This window comes from Panthera leo, chromosome E3 (assembly GCF_018350215.1).
Source record: "Panthera leo isolate Ple1 chromosome E3, P.leo_Ple1_pat1.1, whole genome shotgun sequence".
Taxonomy (NCBI): domain Eukaryota; kingdom Metazoa; phylum Chordata; class Mammalia; order Carnivora; family Felidae; genus Panthera; species Panthera leo.
The window spans coordinates 10710754-10732715 of record NC_056694.1 but is presented as its reverse complement, the minus strand read 5'-3'; the positions used below and the strand labels follow the sequence as shown (position 1 = coordinate 10732715).

Here is a 21962-nt window from a genome sequence, read left to right as displayed (position 1 = left end):
TTATTACTACCAAAGTAGTCGAATTTCCTTGCTTATTAAAGAAACACTTTTCATAGTTTTATTATTTATATTTCTTCTTAGGTGACTCAGATCCTAGGTCCATTACTAAACTGATGTCTGATGGTTTCATATTTGCATAAACTGTCAATAATTTTTTTTTAAAGCAGGCTCCATGCCCAAAGTGGGGCTTGAACTCACGATCCTGAAGTTGAGTCACATGTTCTACCAAAACTATCAGTAATTTTCATTCCCAATCCAGGCTTTCAATTCTGATTATTATTATACGAATGAATATTTTTTTGTGTGTTTTTATGTTTTTTCGGCTCTTTTATGTACTTCCAAATGCAGCATCATTTTTGCTTCGATCTTTCATCTTTATTTAACCACACATTTAAGAGTCTTTGTTTATTCTCTTTGCACCTCAAGACTTTCCTTCTGCCTGAAGTTAATCCCTTAAAATTTCTTTCTCATGGCAAACTTTTGTGTGCTAAAAAGTCCTTTATTCTTCTAAGATATTTTCACTAGAATAGAAATCTAGGTTGAGAACTTCTTACTTTCAGCACTGAGGTTATTTCATTATAGTCTGGCCTCCATCCTGTGAAGATAATCCCCATCTGTATGCCTGCTGTTTTTAGGATGTTCTTTCTTCGATGCATCTAGATGCGCCCTTCTTTCTATTCAGTACGTCTTTCACTGGGCTTCGCCCTTCTTTCTATTCAGTATGTCATTCACTGGGCTTCTCGAATGAGGATTCCTGGTGGTAAATTCTCAGCTGTTACCTCTTCAGATACCGACTCTGTCCCATTCTCTGTCTGCCATCCTTCTGTGAGACTCAGATGGAATGGGTGCTGATAACTAAGACTCACACCCTCTTCTGCATTTTTCTCATTTTTCCTCTCTTTCGTAAACTCTTTCCTCAGACTCACTTTCTGCTTCACTAATTCTTTTTATTTTGTTCACAAATTTCATTTCTAAGATTCCTATTTGTTGTTATGAACATTTTAGTCTCCTACTCCCTAGAGACTTTGAAGCCTGACATACGTCTTTAAATATAAGAGAGGTAAGGGATGCCTGGTGGTTCCATTGGTTGAGCATCCAACTTTTGATTCTGGCTCAGGTCAGGATCCCAGGGTCATGGGATTGAGCCCCATGTTGAGCTGTGCAGTGGACACAGAGCCTCCCTGGGATTCTCTCTCTCTCTCTTCCTCTGTCCCTATCCCCTGCTCGTGCTGTCTCTCAAACATAACAGAGGTGGTTGTTTTATGGTCTCTGATAATTCAAAAAAAATCTTAGCTGTATTTCTATTGCTTATGGTTCTTGCTCATATTCATGGTACTTGTTCCCATGTATGCCTGATTATCTTCTACTATGTGCTGGTCACTTTACATTAAAAAGTTATTTTGGGGGTGCCTAGGTGGCTCAGCCAGTTAAGTGTCTGACTTTGGTTCAGGTCATGATCTCACGGTTTGTGAGTTCGAGCCCCGCTCTGTGTGGGGCTCTGTGCTGAAAGGTCAGAGCCTGGAGCCTGCTTCGGATTTTGTGTCTTCCTCTCTCTGCTCCTCCCCTGCTTGCACACTCCCTCTCTTCTCTCAAAGATAAATAAATGTTAAAAAAAATTTTTTTTTTTTTTACTCCCGGGGGGTGGGGGGGGGGTGGGGGGGGTGGGAGGGCGGGGCTGGGTGGCTCAGTTGATTAAGCATCTAACTCTTGATTTCAGCTCAGATCATAATCTCGTGGTTCGTGAGTTAGAGCCCTGCATCAGGCTCCAAGCAGACAGCACAGGACCTGCTTGGGAGTCTCTCTCTCCCTCTCTGTCTGCTCCTCCCCCACTTGTGCTTTCTCTGTCAAAACAAATGAACATAAGGAGGAGAAAGAGAAAAAAAAAGAAGAAAACATTTCTTTAAAAAATTATTTTAATGGGACTCCTGGGTGGCTTAGTTGGTTAAGCATCTGACTTTGGCTCAGGTCATAATCTTGTGTTTCATGAGTTCGAGCCCCACGTCGGGCTCTGTGCCAACAGCTCGGAGCCTGGAGCCTGCTTCGGATTCTGTCTCCCTCTCCCTCTCTCTCTCTCTGCCCCTCCCCCAGTCACACTTTGTCTCTCTCCCTCAAAAATAAACAAACATTAAAAAATATATTTTTTAATTGTTAAAAACATTTATTTTAAATGTGGAGCCTAGAGGCACCTGAGTGGCTCAGTTGGTCAAGCATCAGACTCTTGATTTTGGCTCAGGTTATGATCTCATAGTCATGAGACTGGGTCCCACATCATGTTTTGAGCTGAGCGTGGAGTCTGCTTAAGATTCTCTCTCTGGAGGCACCTGGGTGGCTCAGTCGGTTAAGCGTGCCACTCTTGATTTCAGCTCAGGTCACGGTCTCACGGTTCGTGAGATCAAGCCTTGCCTCCGGCTCGGCACTGACAGCACGGAGACTGCTTGGGATTCGCTCTCTCCCTGTTTTCTCTCCCCGGCCTCCAAAATAAATAAATACAATTAAAAAAAAAAAAAAAAAAAGATTCTCTCTCCCTCTCCCTTGCCCCTCCCCACCAGCCTCGGATTAAGACAGGTCCCTCCAGGTGTCTAGGAACACTACCTGCCTTGGATCACCATAATCCAAGTTCAAAGCTTCAGGTTCCTTGGGCCACCCAGATGTTAACACAGACCACAAATAGGGATGCAGACTAGCTTAATCACCCTCTGGAGTCTTACTAGGGGAAAAAAAAGGTCTATTTGACCCCCATGTTTTGTGCAGGCTCTGGGCTTCAATTTCTGAGCCTCTCATCCCACAAGGTGGTAAAACTGGTAGATACCCTCAGGACAAAAGTGATTTTTCATTTCTATTATCTAAGTTCCCACTTTCTTTTTCCTAGCAGCCTTTCTGTATTAGCCCTTCCAAGTTTCCATCTTATCAACTTTGTTATTTTTACCAGTTTTGTTTTATAATCTCTTAAAAATTATTTTAATGTTTATTTTTAGAGGGGGAGAGAGAGAGAGAGAGAGAGCGCGCGCACAAGTGGGGAGGGACAGAGAGAGGGGAAGAGAGAATCCCAAGCAGCCTCCACCCTGCCAGCGCAGGGCCCGAAGCGGGGCTCAAACTCACGAACCATGAGATCATGACCTGAGCTGAAACCAAGACTCAGACATTTAACTGACTGAGCCACCCAGGAGCCCCTGTTATACAATTTTAGAACATTCTTATTAGTTCCACCAACTTTGGGAACCACAGCTTATGATATTCTTTATTCTGAAGAATAACTTTATGAATTTGCTAGAACAAATTCCTATTTCAAACCACCCCAAGAAGGGAATTTTTACTGTTTTAGTTAATTATTCAGCCTAAAGGTTGCACCAGCTCCACCTGCAGCTAGATCCAGGAACACAAGATGTCACTGGAGTTCGCTCTACTCCAACAGTGTCCTTGAGCAGATGGGGTTTCTTCCCCAAGGCAGAGATGAAGGCCACATGTATCTTTAAGCTTCCCACACATCTGGTACCGTGATCTCAAAGGCAGCAGACTATTGTATCTACTACATTGTGCACGAAATTCTGGGAGTTTGTGTCCCCAGCCTGCCCCCAGCCTAGCCTAATTACAGTGGCTGGGCAGAACAAGATTATCTGGGGCACACTGGGGCTGGCAGTCTAGCCAGACCCACATGGAACAGTCAGGCAGTTGGGGGTGCCTGGCTGGCTCAGTCTGTAGAGCATGCAACTCTTGAGCTCTTCATCTCAGGGCTGTGGGTTCAAGCCCCACGTTGGGCGTGGAGCCGACTAAAGGAAAAAATAAATAAAAAGGCAGAACAGTGCTTGCCTGCAGCCACCTTACTCTGCTGTATCTTCTTTCCCATTTTTTCAATATCCTTAATTCGTCCACTCTGAGTGTTGTCTGACTTTATTTTTGTTTCCCTGATTTGACTTTAATTCTCCTTTATGAGTTTCAAAGACGAACTTAATTGGCCTGTTGCCGTTTCATAGGTCTTTTATCCTGGTCAGCTATTGTTTAAGATGTGATGCCTATTCTCTCTCTCTGAAAACAGACTCCAGTCAATCTTTACAATCTTCTTCTGTTTCTTGTTGGAGATCCATTTCAGGGATTAGGTTTATTTGTGGTCTTACTGTTCTGATCTGCTCTACCTCAAAATAAGCCAGTAACGAATTCCATATAAATTTTCATTTGGCCATACTTCTGCTTTTAGTTTATTGATCCTTGCTGTTAATGCTAAACAGCAAAATAACAAAAAATATTTTATAGTGAGTCAAATCGTGAAGATTTTCACAGGTGCCATTATCACTCTAACAACAACAACAACAACAACAACAACAACAACAACAAACCCTGAGGTCCTTAATATTTATTATGGTGATCTCTAAAATATTACTGAATGTTCAGTATTTCTGATTCAAATCTAAGCTCTGGATCCCACTGGTAAATGGGGAAGGTACTAGATTACACTGATCCTATCTTTTTTTTAATTACATTCATGCCCTATTTCTTTTTTGTTACTTTGTTAATTTCAACAAGTTATCTTTCCATTTCAATCTTATAACACATAATCTTAGGTCAAGGGAAAAAAAAAAAAAAATCAACATATTTTGGTGCAACCTCCCTGCTCCATTATGTTATAAATGAGAGGCCCAGCCCAGAAAGATTAGCTGTCTTGCTAAGGTCATAAGGAAAGTTAATTTTATAACAAGCGACTGGAATCTGGGTCTCCAAATTCCAAATTACCTCTTTCATGCACAATAATAATCAAAGAAAAGCAGGTTAAATAAAAAGGAACCCAAAGTAAATAATTACACAGGGATTAAAACTGTAATACTAGGCAATCTTTATGAGGCAGTAAATTAACTGCCACCCACTGTAAACAAACTGAAGCAAAAGGAAAGTATCCTTTTTGTCCATAAAACAAAGATGACGGTGGACACTGAGGAATACTTCATATATATCAACATCGGTCACGTTCTATGAAGAATATAAAGGATTTGATTCAAAGCAAAAAAATGAATTACAAACCTAGTGTCTAGATGAACACGTAATTTGGGTCACAAAATGCTGACAGGCACGATCAGGAAACGCATCTCCTCTAACAACTACCAACAGCCCTCAGAATTGACTCAGTCAAATCTTAGTTAAAAAATCTAAGACCCAGGAGCTACTCTCAACCAGGAGGAAGTGGATTCAAACTGATAGAAGTACCAAGCCCATTAGTTTATTCTTTTCTCAAAAACTTTATTTATTTTCAAATTTTTCCGCAGACTGCTGGGGTTATCTCAGCTATTTTTAAGCAATTAAGATCTAACCTGTGTATTTACTTAAGTATGGTGAAATAAACTTCAAGACTGCAAAAATCAGGAACTTTTCTAACTCAATGTTTTGTACAAAAAACCCAGCCAGATCTGGATCAATTAAAACAGAAAAATTTCAAAAGTGGCTAAAATATCTACCACTAGGATACTGTCCATGGAAGACAGAATTCAGAATTCAGACAATTCAGGACAGATAATGGTACTACTGAATTCTGTAATTGTTTATCAGGCTTAAGTAACAAAACAAAACAAAACAAAACAAAACAAAACAAGGAATACTTTGACCAAGAGTAAAATCTTGAATCTTTTCAAATAGCTGAATCTTTCATTCAAACTTCTTCAATTGTTGACTTCTACCCTTCAATACAGTGTGGGGGGTGCCTGGCTGGCTCAGTTGGTAGAGCACGTCACTCTTAACCTTAGGTTCGTGAGTTCAAGCCCCTTGCTGGGTGCACTACACGCAAGACGAATATGATATGTTAAAAAAATGCCGTGTGACTTTCCATTATTATGAACGGTCTTTTTCTGGACCAGTATTTAAGATGATCTCTTCCTTGGTTTTTTGGTATCAGTTCCAGTTGTCTCCATTCTCTGAGATCTAGTCACACAGGTTATTATTTGCATATGAGGTAAAATGCAAATTTACCAACTCATTTTATTTAGAAACCTTAAAGTCAAGTTTTGACAAAATTTGACAAAAGCACCATCATAGTCTAAAATATATAAACTAACGAAAACGTCTTCAGGGAGAAGTATAAAATAACTTCAAGTATCATTTAATTCTAAGGAAAAAGTAAAATGGGATCTCAGACTTTTAAAAACATAAATTGTTAGGGCTCCTGGGTGGCTCACTCGGTTGAGTGACCTACTCTTGATTTCAGCTCAGGTCATGATCCCAGGGTCACGGGATGGAGCCCTGCATAAGGCTCTGCACTGAACGTGAAGCCTGCTTGAGATTCATTCTCTCTCCTTCTGCCTCTCTCTCTCTCTTTCTCTCTCTAAAATAAATAAATAAAATAAATGAACTGTTGGGATGCCTGACTGGTTCAGCTAGTGGAGCACGTGACTCTTTACTCAAGGTTGTGTGTTTGAGTCCTACATTGGGTACAGAAATTACTTAAAAACCAAATCTTTAAGTATAGTTATTTATAAAAGTTTCTTCAAAATGATGAGAACTAAAAGTTAAAATTCATCATCTGGGATGTTGCACATTTTGTCATAACACGGTCCCTAAAATAAACGGAAAGAATCCAATAGTGTGATCAGCCATCTTTATCCTTAACAAGATTTGGTTGCATGAAGATTAACTTGGGTGATCACGTGATACTGTATTCTGACAATCTTCTAGGCTGCCTAAGTCTTTCTACCTTTGCAACTGACAATACTTAACACCTTCACGTTCTACCTATAATTACTAACAGCTAAAAAATCCGTCTTTCAGGAGAAGAAACATTCATCCCTCAAATGGCAGCGTGCATTGACTACAATCAGCTTGGACTCTGCAAACACAGAACTTGTGTCTCAAACTTTTCTCAACACGCTACCGCTTGTTCTAATTACATCTGCTCGGTAGCTTCTGCAGAAAACGTGTTGAAGGTAACTCACTGACCCTATTCGCGTGTCTTCTGAAGGATACCAAAGGAATTAACTTGACGTGTTTATGACAAAAGGGGGGCATTTGCCTGACCTATTTTACAAAGAACTTCTTTTTTTGTATTTAAAATTTTTTATATGTTTTTACTTACTTTTGAGAGACAGAGACAGATCATGAGTGGGGAAGGGGCCGAGAGAGGGAGACACAGAATCCAAAGCAGGCTCCAGACTCAGCTGTCAGCACAGAGCCGGAGGGGGGTGAGGCTCGAACCCATGAACTGCAAGATCATGACCTGAGCCAGTCAGACCCTTAACTGACTGAGCCACCCAGGCACCCCAAGCGGAACTTCTTTTTAAAATCTAAGAACAGGGGCGCCCGGGTGGCTCAGTCGGTTGAGCATCCGACTTTGGCTTGGGTCAGGATCTCACAGTTTGCGAGTTCGAGCCCCTTGTTGGGCTCTGTGGTGACAGCTGGAGCCTGGAGCCTGGATTTTGTGTCTCCCTCTCTCTCTGCCCTTCCCATGCTCATGCTCTGTCTCTCTCTGTCTCTCAATAATAAATAAACGTTAAAAAAACATTTAGAGACCCCTAAAAAAATAAAATAAAATCTAAGAACAGCTTATACCTTGGAAAAACAAGGTAAACTGCTCAAGATTACAGAATTGTTAAGTAGAATCTAATCAAGATCTGACTGTTCTTAATTCTCCATGTTCTTTCAAACCACACCACCTACTATAAAATTTAATCTGACTTTTAACGTTCCCCAAATGCCACTATTCACAGTATTTAAATTCCAGAAAAACATTTAGTTTTCATGGGGCGCCTGGGTGGCGCAGTCGGTTAAGCGTCCGACTTCAGCCAGGTCACGATCTCGCGCGGTCCGTGAGTTCGAGCCCCGCATCAGGCTCTGGGCTGATGGCTCGGAGCCTGGAGCCTGTTTCCGATTCTGTGTCTCCCTCTCTCTCTGCCCCTCCCCCATTCATGCTCTGTCTCTCTCTGTCCCAAAAATAAATAAAAAACGTTGAAAAAAAAAAACATTTAGTTTTCAAATACTTGGACAAAATAAAAATTCCCAGCCTCTAGAGAAAAAGTTTATCCTCAATTCTAAAGAGAGAGTTTCATTATCCCAAATTATTTCCACACAAAATACTTATTAACAAAGCCAAGCCTGGCACACACCAAGTGATCAAAGTTAACAACTAGTCAGGGAACAGACAGATATCATGTGCCAACCAACAGAACGTACTAGAACTGTGATACTCCCGCCTAAATGCATGGACAAACTCAAATTGAGGGACATTCTGTAAAATGACTACCCTGTAACCTTCAAAAAGTTCAAGAGTACGGAATTCAAAGACTGAGAAACTGTTCTAAAGTGAGGTGTATTAGAGGGACAAGACACCTGGGTGAAAATGTGATCCTGGATTAGACCCTTTTGCTACAAAGTAGCATCTGGCAAAACCTGAATGAGGTTTCTGGGTAACAGGTGTGTGGGAAAATTTTGTTTGCTGCTTCTGTAACTATTTTGTAAGTTTACAAGCGTTCCAAAATAATTTTTAAAGCACTAAGTACATGTGTGCCAACGAAGCAGCTAATTAAAATGTCTCTACTTTTGCCTTATTTCATGGGTGTTAAAGTCTTGCTGTTTTTGCTATCAAAGGTAAGTAGAATGTTAGAACTGGGAGAAAGGCAAAGGATGTTAAATAGTAACTTATTGATTACAATTTGTCTCTACTAGCTTCAATAAAACTGGAAATGGGCTGTTTTTCTCTCTGTTTACATTTGAAAGAGGGAAGCCCAGAAGTGAAAGCACACACACACACACACACTTCACTTCAAAGGTTATCAAACTTCTCTACAGACTGCACATCAACTGGTAAACCAGGGTCTTTTAGTTTGGACGGTATTTGCCACTGACCGTACTTCTGTCAACGGGTAGGTCGGGGGAGCCTCGCACCCCAGCACCAACACAGTGGTATCCTGCATAGCGAGCACTCTTCACACGTGCTGAATTCAACAGTGAACACTGGGCTCCTGGCTGGTGTTTTCTCCCAATACTAGAACTTAGTCCCACTGCATGCTATCAGAGTAGATCACTGGATAGAATGCATGTCAGAGTATGTAATCGATAATGTGACCCCAGGTATGCGTACGTGATTTTTCAACCTTGTAGCTATCTTCTTTACTAACAGTTAAGGAAAATTACTAGTTTATCACTAATATCTTCCCTATACTTTTTTTTTTTTTCAGAGAGAGAGAGAGAGAGAGAGCGCGCGCACGAGCATGAGCAGGAGAGGAGCAGAGACAGAGAAAGAGACACAGAATCAGAAGCAGGCTCCAGACTCTGAGCTGTCAGCACAGAACCCAATGGGGGGTCCAGCTCACGAGCTTGTAAGATCATGACCTGAGCCGAAGTTGGACGCTTAACCGACTGCGCCACCCAGGAGCCCCTCATTACCTATACTTTATAAACGTTATTATCAGAACTGGAAATAAGTATACCGTGGTGGTTAAGCATGGGCTCTGAATCCAACTACTTAAGTTTATACTAAAACAATCCCTTAGGGGGCGCCTGGGTGGCTCAGTCGGTTAAGCATCTGACTCTTGACCGGGCTCAGGTCATGATCTTGCTGTTAGTGGGATGGAGCTCCGCGTAGGGCTCTGCACTGCGGAGCCTGCTTGGGATTCTCTCTCTCTCTACAGTTCCCCTGCTCATGCCTGTGCACGCTCTCTCTCAATGGATAAATAAACTTAAAAAAAAACAAAACCAAAACATTATCCCTTGTGGTGCCTGGCTGGCTCGGCTGGTAGAGCATGCAACTCTTGACATGGGGGTTGTGAGTTCAAACCCCCATGTTGGATGTAGAGATTACTTAAAAATCTTTAAAAAACAAAAATCAAAAAACCTGTCCCTCACTATGGGTTGTTTTGGATTAGTTAGCATCCCCACAACCTCATTTTCCTCAACTTTCAAACGGGAGTCCTAATAAAGCCTGCCTACCTTGGGACACAGGATTGATTGCTCTGACAAGCGCCCTGATTCAGGTAGCGCTTAGAATAGCAAACACATAAAAAACACTTCAAAAATGTTACTAGTGACTGGTATTCTTGCCCAACTCTCTTACTGCCCCTCAAATTTTGAAACGTCCCAGAGGGCTTGTTACTTTTAATATTTTTTTAAAGATTTCAAGTAATTTCCACACCCAACACGGGGCTTGATTTACAACCCCGAAATGAAGAGTTACACGCTCCACTGACTGAGCCAGCCAGGCGCCCCGAGCTTGCTACTTTTAAATTTGCAATTTGCAATTACCGGACTGGTTTAATATTAGTCCTCCTAATAAATCAAAATCTGTCCCTGTGGCATCTTCCTCCTGGAAGAGCCTTATTCTACAAAAAGGCCCTTTCAATGCACTGTGCTCCTCCAACACTCTCATCTCAGAATGAGCATCCCCAGTCTGTCCTGTGCTTTAGCCCTAACATCCTTTTACCTTTACCACACCATCCTCAAAATATTCCCGTTTGTCCAGGCAATGTCCCAGAATTGGACATAACATTCTGGGTAAGATCAGTTCATCAGACTCTACACTAGGACCTGCAACTCCCAGAATTTCCTTATTCCTTGCCTATTACCACGGAGAAATATTTTAATTCACATTTCTAAGAGCTTATCTCCACAGGCTTAATAGGTATTTTCCAAAGAGAAGAAAATTAGGTTAGCGTTTCATTCAAAGGTTCCATTTTACAAATATTTAATAACAGAATGTAAAATCATAATTTATATCGTTAACATATATACTTAACATATATACTCAGCAGACAGAAGAAACAGAGCCAAAGACCCATTTTAGTTCACTTAACTTCCATTAAATGTTAGAAATTCTATGTGATGGCAAGGGCTTCGAAACAAAATTAGAAATCCCTAAGACAAACCTTTGTTCAGATTTGATTTTTAAAAAAATTTTTTTTTTTCAACGTTTATTTATTTTTGGGACAGAGAGAGACAGAGCATGAACGGGGGAGGGACAGAGAGAGAGGGAGACACAGAATCGGAAACAGGCTCCAGGCTCTGAGCCATCAGCCCAGAGCCTGACGCGGGGCTCGAACTCACGGACCGTGAGATCGTGACCTGGCTGAAGTCGGACGCTTAACCGACTGCGCCACCCAGGCGCCCCCAGATTTGATTTTTAAGTCAAGGCTTTTAAGTTTGTACAGTTGGCTCTGCTTACATTTTAAAATGTAAGTGCATGGAGCTCACGACCCTGAGATCAAGACCTGAGCTGAGATCAAGGAGTCTGACGCTTAACTTACTGAGCCACCCAGGTGCCCCTGAAAGGTTAGGATTTGAAATGATCTGTAACTATGTTATACATATACTTAAAACTTGACACCCTTCTCCACCATGTTTCAAAAACATGTTGAGATACCTAACAAAAATAGCTAAATTTAATTTTTTTTTAAAAACCCAGGTAAGGGGTGCCCGGGTGGATCAGCCCATTAAGTGCTGGACTCATGACCATGCGGTCATGGAACCGAGTCCCTTTCGGGCTCCGTGCTGCGAGTGGAGCCTACTTAAGATTCTTTCTCTCTCCCTCTGCCCCTCTTCTCCACTCATGCTCTCTCTCTCTCAAAACATTTTAAAAAGCCAGGTAAAAGGAAGAATGGCAAAATAATAAAACGAAACTGGGGAAAGAAGGTCTGCCCAGGTGAGGGATCCCATGTTCAGTCCTGAGCCTCAGGGTAGCCAAAGCAAGGGTCTTGAAAAACAAAAAATCTTACCAGCTATTCAGGAAGATCTGTAACTTTTCTTGGTACTACAGTTTGAGAGAAATTGTTTGCAAATGTAGAAGTTATCCTTTGAAACTGATGGTCCTTTAAAAAGCAGCAGCTTACTCTGCCAATACACAAACAATGTATCCCTTTGACCTTACTACAAGCTTAAAAATCATTTAGTACTGGAAAAGCTGGATCACTTGTTCTTTTTCTAACTTTGTATAAATGGGAAGAGGAAATGAAAATCAAGTAACTATGATCTAAAAAGTCCATCTTTTTTTAGTATACTGCTCACAGATGTTAGGCAACAGAGCACAGTATTTATGAACGCCAATTCTGGAATGACACCCAAGTTCTGAATTCAAGTTCTATCTACTAGAGAATGACTGACCTTGGGATTCTTTAACCCCAAACTTACTAGTCTTGAAAATGACAAGAATAGGTGTACCTACCTTACACACTTATCAGAACGTAAGTTAAGTACTTGACAGTGTTTCACACAAGCGTTCAGTAAATTAACCATTTAAAAATTTAAATTTTATTAAAATAGTTACTTGCAAAACACACATTTATGTATCTATTTACATACAAACTCTCCAAATCCAAGTCTGATAAAATGAAAATTTCCCAACTAATTGCTTTAATTACTACTAAATAAAATAACCTATTGTCTGATAGGGCAAGAAAACTAATAGAAAGTGTCAAAATAAGTCACTGCATTTTTTCCCCCACTTATTTTTATTTACTTGTCTTCCCCAACTTCATTGAGGTATAACTGACATATAACATTGTGTAAGTTTAAGGTATAAATAAATCATCGCTCTGAAATGCTTTTAAAGCATCCATGTGTCAGCATGAAAAGTTGTTTACATCAAATGTAGTCCTCAAAAATTATGTTTTAGGGGCACCTGGATGGCTGTTGGGTGGTTAAGCGGTCGACTTTGGTCAGGTCATGATCTCATAGTTCGTGGGTTCGAGCCTCACGTCAGGCTCTGTGCTGACAGCTCAGAGCCTGGAGCCTGCTTTGGATTCTGTGTCTCTGCCTCTCTCTCTCTCTCTGCCCCTCCCTTGCTTGCGCTGTCTCTCCAAATGAAAAAAACAGTAAAAAAATTTTTTTAAATAGGTTTTAAATTTAAGTTAAAAAAGTCACCTTACTCCAAATACCTAAAACAAAGAAACTAGACTGAATATACACACTGAACTAAAGAGTCTTTACCCTGAAGCTCTCAACAATATAATTTGCCTAGACCAGTATTTTCCAAGAAATAGATTGTCCTGCGGCTTCACAGAATAGCTTACACACCCAGAAGGCCCTCAATATGTTGGGTAAGTGAATAAATAAGTACTGTTCCAAAAGCAATAAGGGATCTCTTCTTTTCCAAAGCTTAAAATACAGCAGATGAATAGTGAATAGCTCACTCATTTTGCTAGTATAAGAAAACTGTTTTTCCTACAGATAAGGCTATAAATAAAGAAAATTATGAAATAAGTAGACTCAGAAAGTGAATATCTAGTTAAGTGACTACCGCACTGTTTCCCAACACACCCAAGAAAAATTATTCTAAAAGCTCTGCAGAAGCAAACAAGACGACAAAAATACAGAATCAGAAAATAATTTTTAACTTACTATAAAAAAACCACTAAGCTAAGGACTATGTGTGCAAATAGAATCAAAACTCACACAGCTATTCTCAAAAGTATGAGACCCATACAATCAGACATCTTCACAGGTTCTAACCAGGGCTCGTTTGAACCAAATACCCTAAATTGGATCAAACTCTTCACTACTCCCTACTTCTACAACTATGCCATGAAATATTCACGCACAGTAGTTTCTTTGCCGTACCATAAAAACAAAAACTTCAAAAATCCAAGAACCACTGTAAGGATTTAAAAAGGAAGTAAATCCTGACACGCCCTTCAACATGGACGAACCTTGAAGACATTATGCTAAGTGAAGAAAAACAGTCAGGAAAAGACAAATACTGTATGACTCCACCTAGATGAAGTCCCTAAAATCCTCAAAATCACCCACAGAAAGCAGAGCGGTGGGTTCAAGGGGATGGGGTGAGGCGGAAAATGGGGAGTATTATTTAATGGGCAGATTCAGGTTAAGAAGATGACAGCGTCCTGGAGATGTGATAGTTGTTACAAAGTGATTGTACTGAATGTCTCCACTGTACATTTAAAAATGGTTAGAATGGGATGCTGGGGAGCCTGGGTGGCTCAGTCCGTTAAGCATCCAACTTCCTCAGGTCATGATCTCGCGGTTCGTGAGTTCAAGCCCCCCATCGGGCTCTGTGCTGACAGCTAAGAGACTGAAGCCTGTTTGAGTTTCTGTCTGCCTCTCTCTGCCCCTCCCCTGTTCATGCTGTAGTCTGTCTGTCTCTCTTTATCAAATAAAATAAAATATCAAGTAAAATAAAATATCAAATAAACATTAAAAATTTTTCTTCAAAACATGGGTGCCTGGCTCCTTCACTTGGTACAGCATGTGACTCTTGATCTCAGGGTCATAAGTTCGAGTCCCACTTCAGACATGGAGCCTACTTAAAAAAGTTTAATAAAAATAAAAATGGTTAAAATGATTACTGATGTGATTTCTCTGTAGTACCTTTACTGAAAACATTATGTAGCTATCATAATAAATAATACACTACAAATAAATAAGCAATATAGGGCATGTAGGTGGCTCGGTGGGTCAAGCATCCCACTCTTGATTTCAGCTCAGGTCATGATCTCATGGTTCCTGAGCTAGAGCCCCATGTCGCACTCTGCGCTGGCAGCACAGAGCCTCATTGGGATTCTCTCTCCCTCTCTCGCTCTCTGCCCCTCCCCCACTTGCTCTCTCTCATTCTCTCTCTAAAATAAATAAACTTAAATAAAACAGGGACAATAAAAATAAATAAGCAATATAAATGAAAAAACGGTCAAGTTCTGTGGTGTATGTATATTTCACAACTCTTTTTTAAGATCACTGTAAGGAACCACTTGAAAGAAAGAGGTGTTCATGTTAGAAACGGTAGTCCCGGGGCGCCTGGGTGGCTCAGTCGGTTGGGCGGCCGACTTCGGCTCAGGTCATGATCTCGCGGTCCGTGAGTTCGAGCCCCGCGTCGGGCTCTGTGCTGACAGCTCAGAGCCTGGAGCCTGTTTCGGATCCTGTGTCTCCCTCTCTCTGACCCTCCCCCATTCATGCTCTGTCTCTGTCTCTATCTCAAAAAATAAATAAACGTTAAAAAAAAAAAATTAGAAACGGTAGTCCCAAATTTACTCTTTACAAAGGGAGCAAATGCATTTTACATAAACGCATTTATTCTATACTACTGGGAGATCTGTTCAGATCCATCCAAATTCTTCTCCAAAAAAAAAAGCATCGACAAGAAAAACAATGACCCAGCAATTCCACTCTTAAGTATTTATACACAAAAGATTTGAAAACAGGAGTCAAAATGTACTGGGGAACCAATGTCCATAGTTGCATATTCATAACAGCCAAAAGTTAGAAACAATCTAAATGTCCATCAACAGATGAATGTATACATAAAATGTGGTGTATTATATAATGAAACATTATTCAGCCATAAAAAGAAATAAAGATCTGACACCTGCTACAACACAGATGAACCTTGAAAACACTTTGCTACATGAAATAAACCAGATACAAAATGACAAATGTTCTATGATTCCACTTACAAGAGATATGTAAAACAGGCAAGGGGCACCTGACTGGCTCAGTCAGTAGAGTGAGACTCTTAACTAGGGGTCGAGAGTTCAAGCCCCACGCTGGGCATAGAGCCTACTTAGAAGTGAACAAGTAAAAGAATAAAATAGGCAAATTCAGAGACAAAAAGTATATTTGAGGTTCCCAGAGACTGAGAGAGAGGACAAATGGTGAGTTATTACTTAATGGGTACAGAGTTTCTATTTGGGGTGACAAGCAAAATGTTAGAGATAGTGGTGATGACCGTACAACATTGTGAATGTAATTAATGCCAAAGAATAAAAAATGTTTAAAAAAAAAAAAGAAAGAAAGAAAAAGCAGGAGGAAGAAGTGAAGCTAACGGATTTCCTTGTAACTGTTCAGACAATTTTCAAATGAATTCCAGAACTAGGGTTAATTTCTATTTCCTTACTTACAAAGCGGGCACAGGGAGATCGAGCCCTGAGTTGGGCTCTGCACTGATAGCTAGAAGCAGCCTGCTTGCATTTCTCTTCCCTTCTCTCTGCCCCTCCCCCACTCACTCTTGCTCTCAAAATAAATAACCATTAAAAGTAATAATAATAATAATAAGCCCAGTGGACATAATACATGCTGTCATCCTTCTCTGTCAAATTATCAACGAAATAATCTAAGTGTCTGGGGCCTGGCCACAAATAGGATAGCTAAGCTTTTCTTACCTCCTTTAATTGCCCTGTAAAGGCAAGAAATTACAAATACCTTTCAGTTCCTTTACTAGTTTTCTATCTCAAATACATCAACATCACCAGCAGGGAAAGAAGGCACTACCTCTAAAACTTATAAGGGCTAAAGACAGTAAATGGGTGCAGTGAACTTACGTGTTAAGTAAGCAATTCTAGAAGGTTATTTTTCAATTCAAATTCAGTATTCACAGGGTAGACATGTTTAGTCTCCATAATACAAACTTACAGATTCTGGGCTCATTTTAACTAGATACCCTAAATAAGACCAAACTCTTCAATACTCTCTGCTTGTAGAATTATACTGTAATATAATCATACAGTACTTTAAGGGGGAAAAAAAAAACACACACAATTTCCTTTGCCATCCCACAAAAACAAAACAACAGTCCCAGGGGAAAATCCCAAGAAGTCCTTGCCTTTCCAGAGCTTCTATTCTCCCATGTGGGAAGATAAATCTTGTAGTCAGTATTACTGGGACAATTTTTATTTTCTTTAAAAAATTTTTTTTAATGTTTATTTATATGAGAGGGAGGCAGAGCGTGAGCAGGAGAGGGTCAGAGAGAGAGGGAGACACAGAATCCAAAGGAGGCTCCAGGCTCTGAACTGTCAGCACAGAGCCCAATGTGGGGCTCAAACTCAGGGACCGTGAGATCTCGACCTGAGCAGAAGTTGGACGCTTAACCGATTGAGCCACCCAGGTGCCCCTTTATTTCCTTAGAAAATTCCATTTCTGTTGGGATGCCTGGGTGGCTCAGTCAGTTAAGCAGCCAACTCTTGATTTTGGCTCAGGTCATGATCTCACAACTGGTGGGATCGAGTCCGGCATAGAGTGAGCTCTTGGAGCCTGCTCGGGATTCTCTCCCTCTCTCTGTCCCTACCCTGCTCGTTTGTTTGCACATGTTCTCTCGCACTCTCTCTCAAAATAAAAAATAAACTTAAAAAACTTTTCAATTTCTCAAAAGTATCAAACATGGTGCTTTTATTGCTAATATTTACTGAATGCTTACTGTTGGCCAGATACAATCCCAAGCAGTTTTACCTCCCTCAATCTTCCCAACAATCTACAAGAGAAACAGGTTCTATCATTATCTTTCCTATTTCCTAAAATAGGGAAACCGAAGCACAAAAATGTGAGGTGAATTGCTCAAGGTAATAATCAGAAGTAGCACAAGCCAGGAGTTGAATCCAGGCAGTCTGATTTCGGAACCTGTGTCTATAGCCACACTAAGCCATCCTTCATCTCTTGCAATTTATAAATTCATTTTGTTTCTCAAGTTACATTGTAAACAGACTAATTCTTTAAAAATCCTCTATAGTTTTCAACCAAGTTACAACCAAGGTGCAATGAGTCAATTCTCCCATCAACTCTGAAAATTCCTGACTATCTAGAACTTTCTCTTACTTTCCCACTAGGCCAAAGTGGAAAAAAAGCAGTGCCAGCAAGAAAAAGTAAGTGCCAGCAAGAAAACAGAAACGAGCCAGGGGTAGGAAGGCAAGGACTGTAGAAACAAAGAGAAAGAAAGAAAACAAAAACAGGAAAACTGCAGTGGGGACAGTTCCAGCAAACTACAGACAAGAGAGAAGAAAATAGTACAGGGCAAATGAGAAAAAATGGAAACTTGAGTATCGAGATACTACCTTCAGCACTCACGATGATTTAGCCGCATCATTTTTCCAGTGTACATATGACTTCTTAACTTTATTTCCCAGACAGGTCCCTCAGGCTACATGCTGGTTAAGTGAATATACTGCATGTTGTTATTTTAACAGCATTGATTACAAGGAATCTCAACTCTACAACTATAACCAAATGACTGATTGCATTTCCCATTTTCTTTCAGTTAGTAACAATGAATAAGCTTAAGCGGAACGGAAGTATACAACTTTTAAAGAAAAGTGCTACCGGTGATTAGGAGATTGCTAGGGATAAAATTCTTGGCCATTCTCTTTAGGGTAAATTGTCCTCTAATGTATTTCTAAAAAGTGAAATGCTGTTCTCAGAATATTACTTCTCAAACAACTCTTCACAAAATACTTTCCCTTAGACATACCTAAAAATCACTCGATCAGCATCTGTTTCAGCTAGTGGTTAAAACAATTTCACGTTAATGATACCACAGCAGTTATGGGGAGAACTGCAATATTTACACTCATGTTTTCAAAGAAGAATGAAACCACGGTAGAACTGAATTAGGTGTGGAATGGCAATGTACAAGCTAGTCAGCAATAATAACAGGAAAGGTTAAGTGTTTAGTGATTTGTCAGTGTTTTATTTACAGCTCTCTAATAACAACCTGGAGAAGGGCCATGGTCTTTTCTATTTTGTTTTGGAACACACGAGCAATCTATGGATCATCAAAAATGACAGAACATAACTGTAAACCAATCCCATTCCTTCTACCTAATTTGAGTTACTTTCTTCCAAAAGGAAATCCATTATAATAAGGGAAAAATCTTCCTTTCAAGACTTGTGCTCCAAGAAAACGCCAGAAACCTACATTTTAAGGACAGTCTTTGCAGTCATTATTAAAAGGGAACCAAATTGGCATGCCAGGCTGCTCAGTCAGTGGAGCAAGTGACTCTTGATCTCAAGGTCCTCAGTTCAAGCCCCAGGTTGGGCATGGAGCTTACAAAAAAAAAAAAAAAAAGTAAACCAAATCACTGGAGGTACCCGGGGCTTGGAAGGAGTGGGGTGGGGGGAGATTCTGGGCTACAGGTGCTCAGCACCTCCCCCATCTAAATGTCAAGTTCAGGCCTATCACACTCCTTTCTGGCTCCCAGACTTTAGACTCTGTGGTGGAGATGGGATGCCTCAGCCATCTCTGGGAGAAGATAATAAATGCCAGTGCCATAAATAAATTGATAAATGACTGAGTGGGGGGAAAAAAAAAAGCCAAGATTATTTAGTCTTCTAATTTTATCCTATACTTAAATCCATGGCTCCTTTTAAAACCGGAGACTCATTAAACTTTTAATTTCGTAATCATAGCTAACAAAAATTCTCAACTCTCAATCAGCTTTCCAAGCAATCGACAGTAAGCAGTCTGAATTATTTTTGGTTCTTTAAGACGCAGTTTTAAAGTAATGAAAAGATTTAATGAGAATCTAGAATCCATTTCCCACACTTACAACTTAATTTTGCACCGCGGTGAATGGCTCTCAAAGTGCCGCGGCGGCGCGGCCTGGGAACTAGTTAGAAAGGCGAACGCCCGGGCCCCACCCCAGACCTGCAGAATCGGAATGTCTGGGGTGCGGCCCGGCAAAAAGTTTTAACGAGCCCTCCAGGGGTTGCTGATGCTCCAGACTTTGAAAGCCACTGGCTTAGGGGTTACGAGTCATACTGCCTCGGTTCAGATCTTGGAGTCAAGGTTGACTTGCTGAGTAATCAAGAGTAAACTACTCCGCTTCTCCAGACTTGTTCCTCATCTACACAGGGGAATTACGGGGCTGTTTTGAAGATTAAATAAGAAAATACGCGTTAAGCGCTTAAGAGCGATGCCGGGCACTTAAGAAACATTCAAATGTTAGCTATTCTTACCACTGTATACAAGGCTCTTGGGCGGGGAGTACACTTCGAGGGAGACAAAGGCGGAAAAAGCTTAATCCCTAGCCCTCCTACCTACCTACCTACCTACCGACTAGTACACCAGACAACCAAACACACTCCTTGGGTAAATAAAATAAAGATGCCCTCCTAGGGGCAAACAAGTTGATTGGGACCTCGTACGAACAAATTCTGACCGAACAACGCAAGAGACGGATTCAAGCGATGCCTATAAGCAAGAAGGGAGAGCCCGAAGGGAAGAAAAAGTCCTTCCGGCCGAAAAGTGTGAGCCAAGGTCCAAACAAGTAGGCAAAAGGAAAGAAGCGCCAGGCAGAACTCGGGCTGAAGAACTGACAAAACACACAGTCGCAGGAGTAAATGTCACAGTCGTAGGCCTTAGTCTCGGGAGAAGGCTCGGCCTCCTCGGGGCACTCTAATGCACCCACATTTGCAAACTAACTTCCCCCTTTTGTTTCCTGAACACCCAAAGACTACTTTTCTGCATGGCCTATCAAGCCATTGTCTGCGAGAGGTGAGAAGTCCGCACGGAGCCACCCCATCAGCAGGAGCGAGCACTGCTCCAACAGTGTAAGTAGATCTCTGAACATGCTCAGCCGCAAAACAAAACAAAACAACCCAACTTGCTTTATTAAAGGGCAAAACTTGGATAAAAGTGGAGGGAGGGAGAGAGAAGGGAAAGAGGACAGTTTTTTTATCTTCTTCCCTCCCCAAAACCCCGTCTGGGTGCTGGCGGGATCCAGACGGCTTATTTTCATGGCCTGAAGGCTGAGGTTTTCCTTCCGGTCATTGTGTTTATTTCCCCCAAAGAACCGGGCCCGCGGGGCCGGCGCGCCGGCCGGGCCCGGGACAAAGCCCACTCCGGGCTCCACCTGGGCGCGGGCAGGGGCGGGGAGGGGCAGGGGCGGGGAGGGGCGGCGCTCCCGGGCCCGCCGGCCCGCCGGCCGCAGTTACCAGGCAGCGCGGCGGCGCCGCCCCGGCCGCCCGCCGGCCAATCCGGCGCGTCTGCTGCCCGGGCGCACGAGCCCCGGAGACACCAGGCCGAGCGCGACCCCACGGCTCGGGCCTGGCACCGCGCGCGCACCCGCACCGCCCGAGATGGCCAATCAGCGGCCGGGCATGCGCAGCCCGCAGGCTCGCTCGCGCGCGGGCCTCACGCGTGAGGCCCCCCCACGCAGCGCCAGCGCGCGCGCCCCTCCCCCACGCGCACCCAGGCGCGCGCGTGCAACTGTCGTCCCCCGCGACCGCGTCTGCTCCTGCCCCACCCCCACGCCGGCTGGCCGGGTGGTTGGGGGGGGGGGTGGTCGGGTACCCCCACACTGCAGCCGACGACCCCCAGACCCCAGTGGGTGCAGGCCCCCGAGGGGGCGCGTCTCAAATAAAGGCCCTACTCGCGATGGCAACCGGGGCGGGGGACGGGGGATGAGGCGACAGGGACTCACCCGAGTGCAGCCGCCTCCAGGCAGCGCCGGGGCCGGGGGAGCAGAAGGGAAGCGAGTGTGGGCCGCGCGAGAGCTGCAGCCGCGGCGGAGCAGCTTCAGGCTGAGGCGAGTTGGCGAGCGGGCAGGAGGTGAGAGGGCGAGGGGCCCGGGCGTCTCGGCCGAGCTCCTGTCACCGCCGCATGGCCGCCCCGGCAGGGCCTCGCTCAGCACCTAGATCCGATCACAGGGGACCGAGGGAGAGGCCGGGGTAACCGCGGCAGGCGGGCGGCCTCAGCTAGAGAGCGCGTGCGGGGAAGCGGGGGGGCGATCGGTGGCCCCTTTTCTCTGCTCTCCGAGCTTCTCTCTCACCCTCCTCCTCCTCCTTTTTTTTTTTTTTTTTTTTTTTTTTTTGTTCCTCGAAGGCGCGCTGCGCGTGCGCACCCGCAGCGCCGCCCAGCGGGAGTTGTAGTTTCTGATCGGTCCCCACCAACGCGACGGCGGGGGCGGTGGACTACGACTCCCAGGAAGCCTTGCGCGGGCGAGCCCCGAACCCGAGGACGCGGCGAGCGCGGCGCCCGGCCCTCTCCGGCAAGGACTGTCAATGGAGGCGCGGGTGGTGGGAGCAAGAACATGGCTGCACCTGGGGCCTGCGCGGCCGCCTGGGTGGGGGAGGGGAGCCGGGGCACGGGGGCGCAAATCGAGGCCGGGGGTAGCCCCCGCCCGCTCACTGCCCCGATGCAGCCGGCCTCAGCCACCGTCCGGGACTCGCACCCACTCTTGCACCCCAGATTCCCTGCCGATTGCGAGGCCGGAACTCGGCAGAGGCCGGGGAGCCCCAGCCGGCCTGCCGCTCTCGGTGCTCCGCCAAGGGACTTCCTCCGCGCTGCA

The 21962-nt window shown here is 43.3% G+C and overlaps 1 protein-coding gene across 9 annotated transcripts in view; it reads right to left on the bottom strand.

The window, feature by feature from the left end:
• GTF2I (general transcription factor IIi) overlaps positions 1–21430 on the bottom strand; it is a 109366-nt gene extending 87936 nt beyond the window's left edge. For 4 of the 9 annotated variants that reach the window (XM_042922187.1, XM_042922191.1, XM_042922189.1 and 1 more), the window contains exon 1: positions 21096–21420. The gene's annotated coding sequence lies outside the window, so the exon portion shown is untranslated. Of the gene's footprint in view, positions 1–11675; positions 12015–21095 lie in introns of those variants that run through there. The other 5 variants (XM_042922190.1, XM_042922193.1, XM_042922194.1 and 2 more) reach the window with 3 other exon arrangements.
• Between the last annotated feature and the right edge of the window lie 532 nt (positions 21431–21962).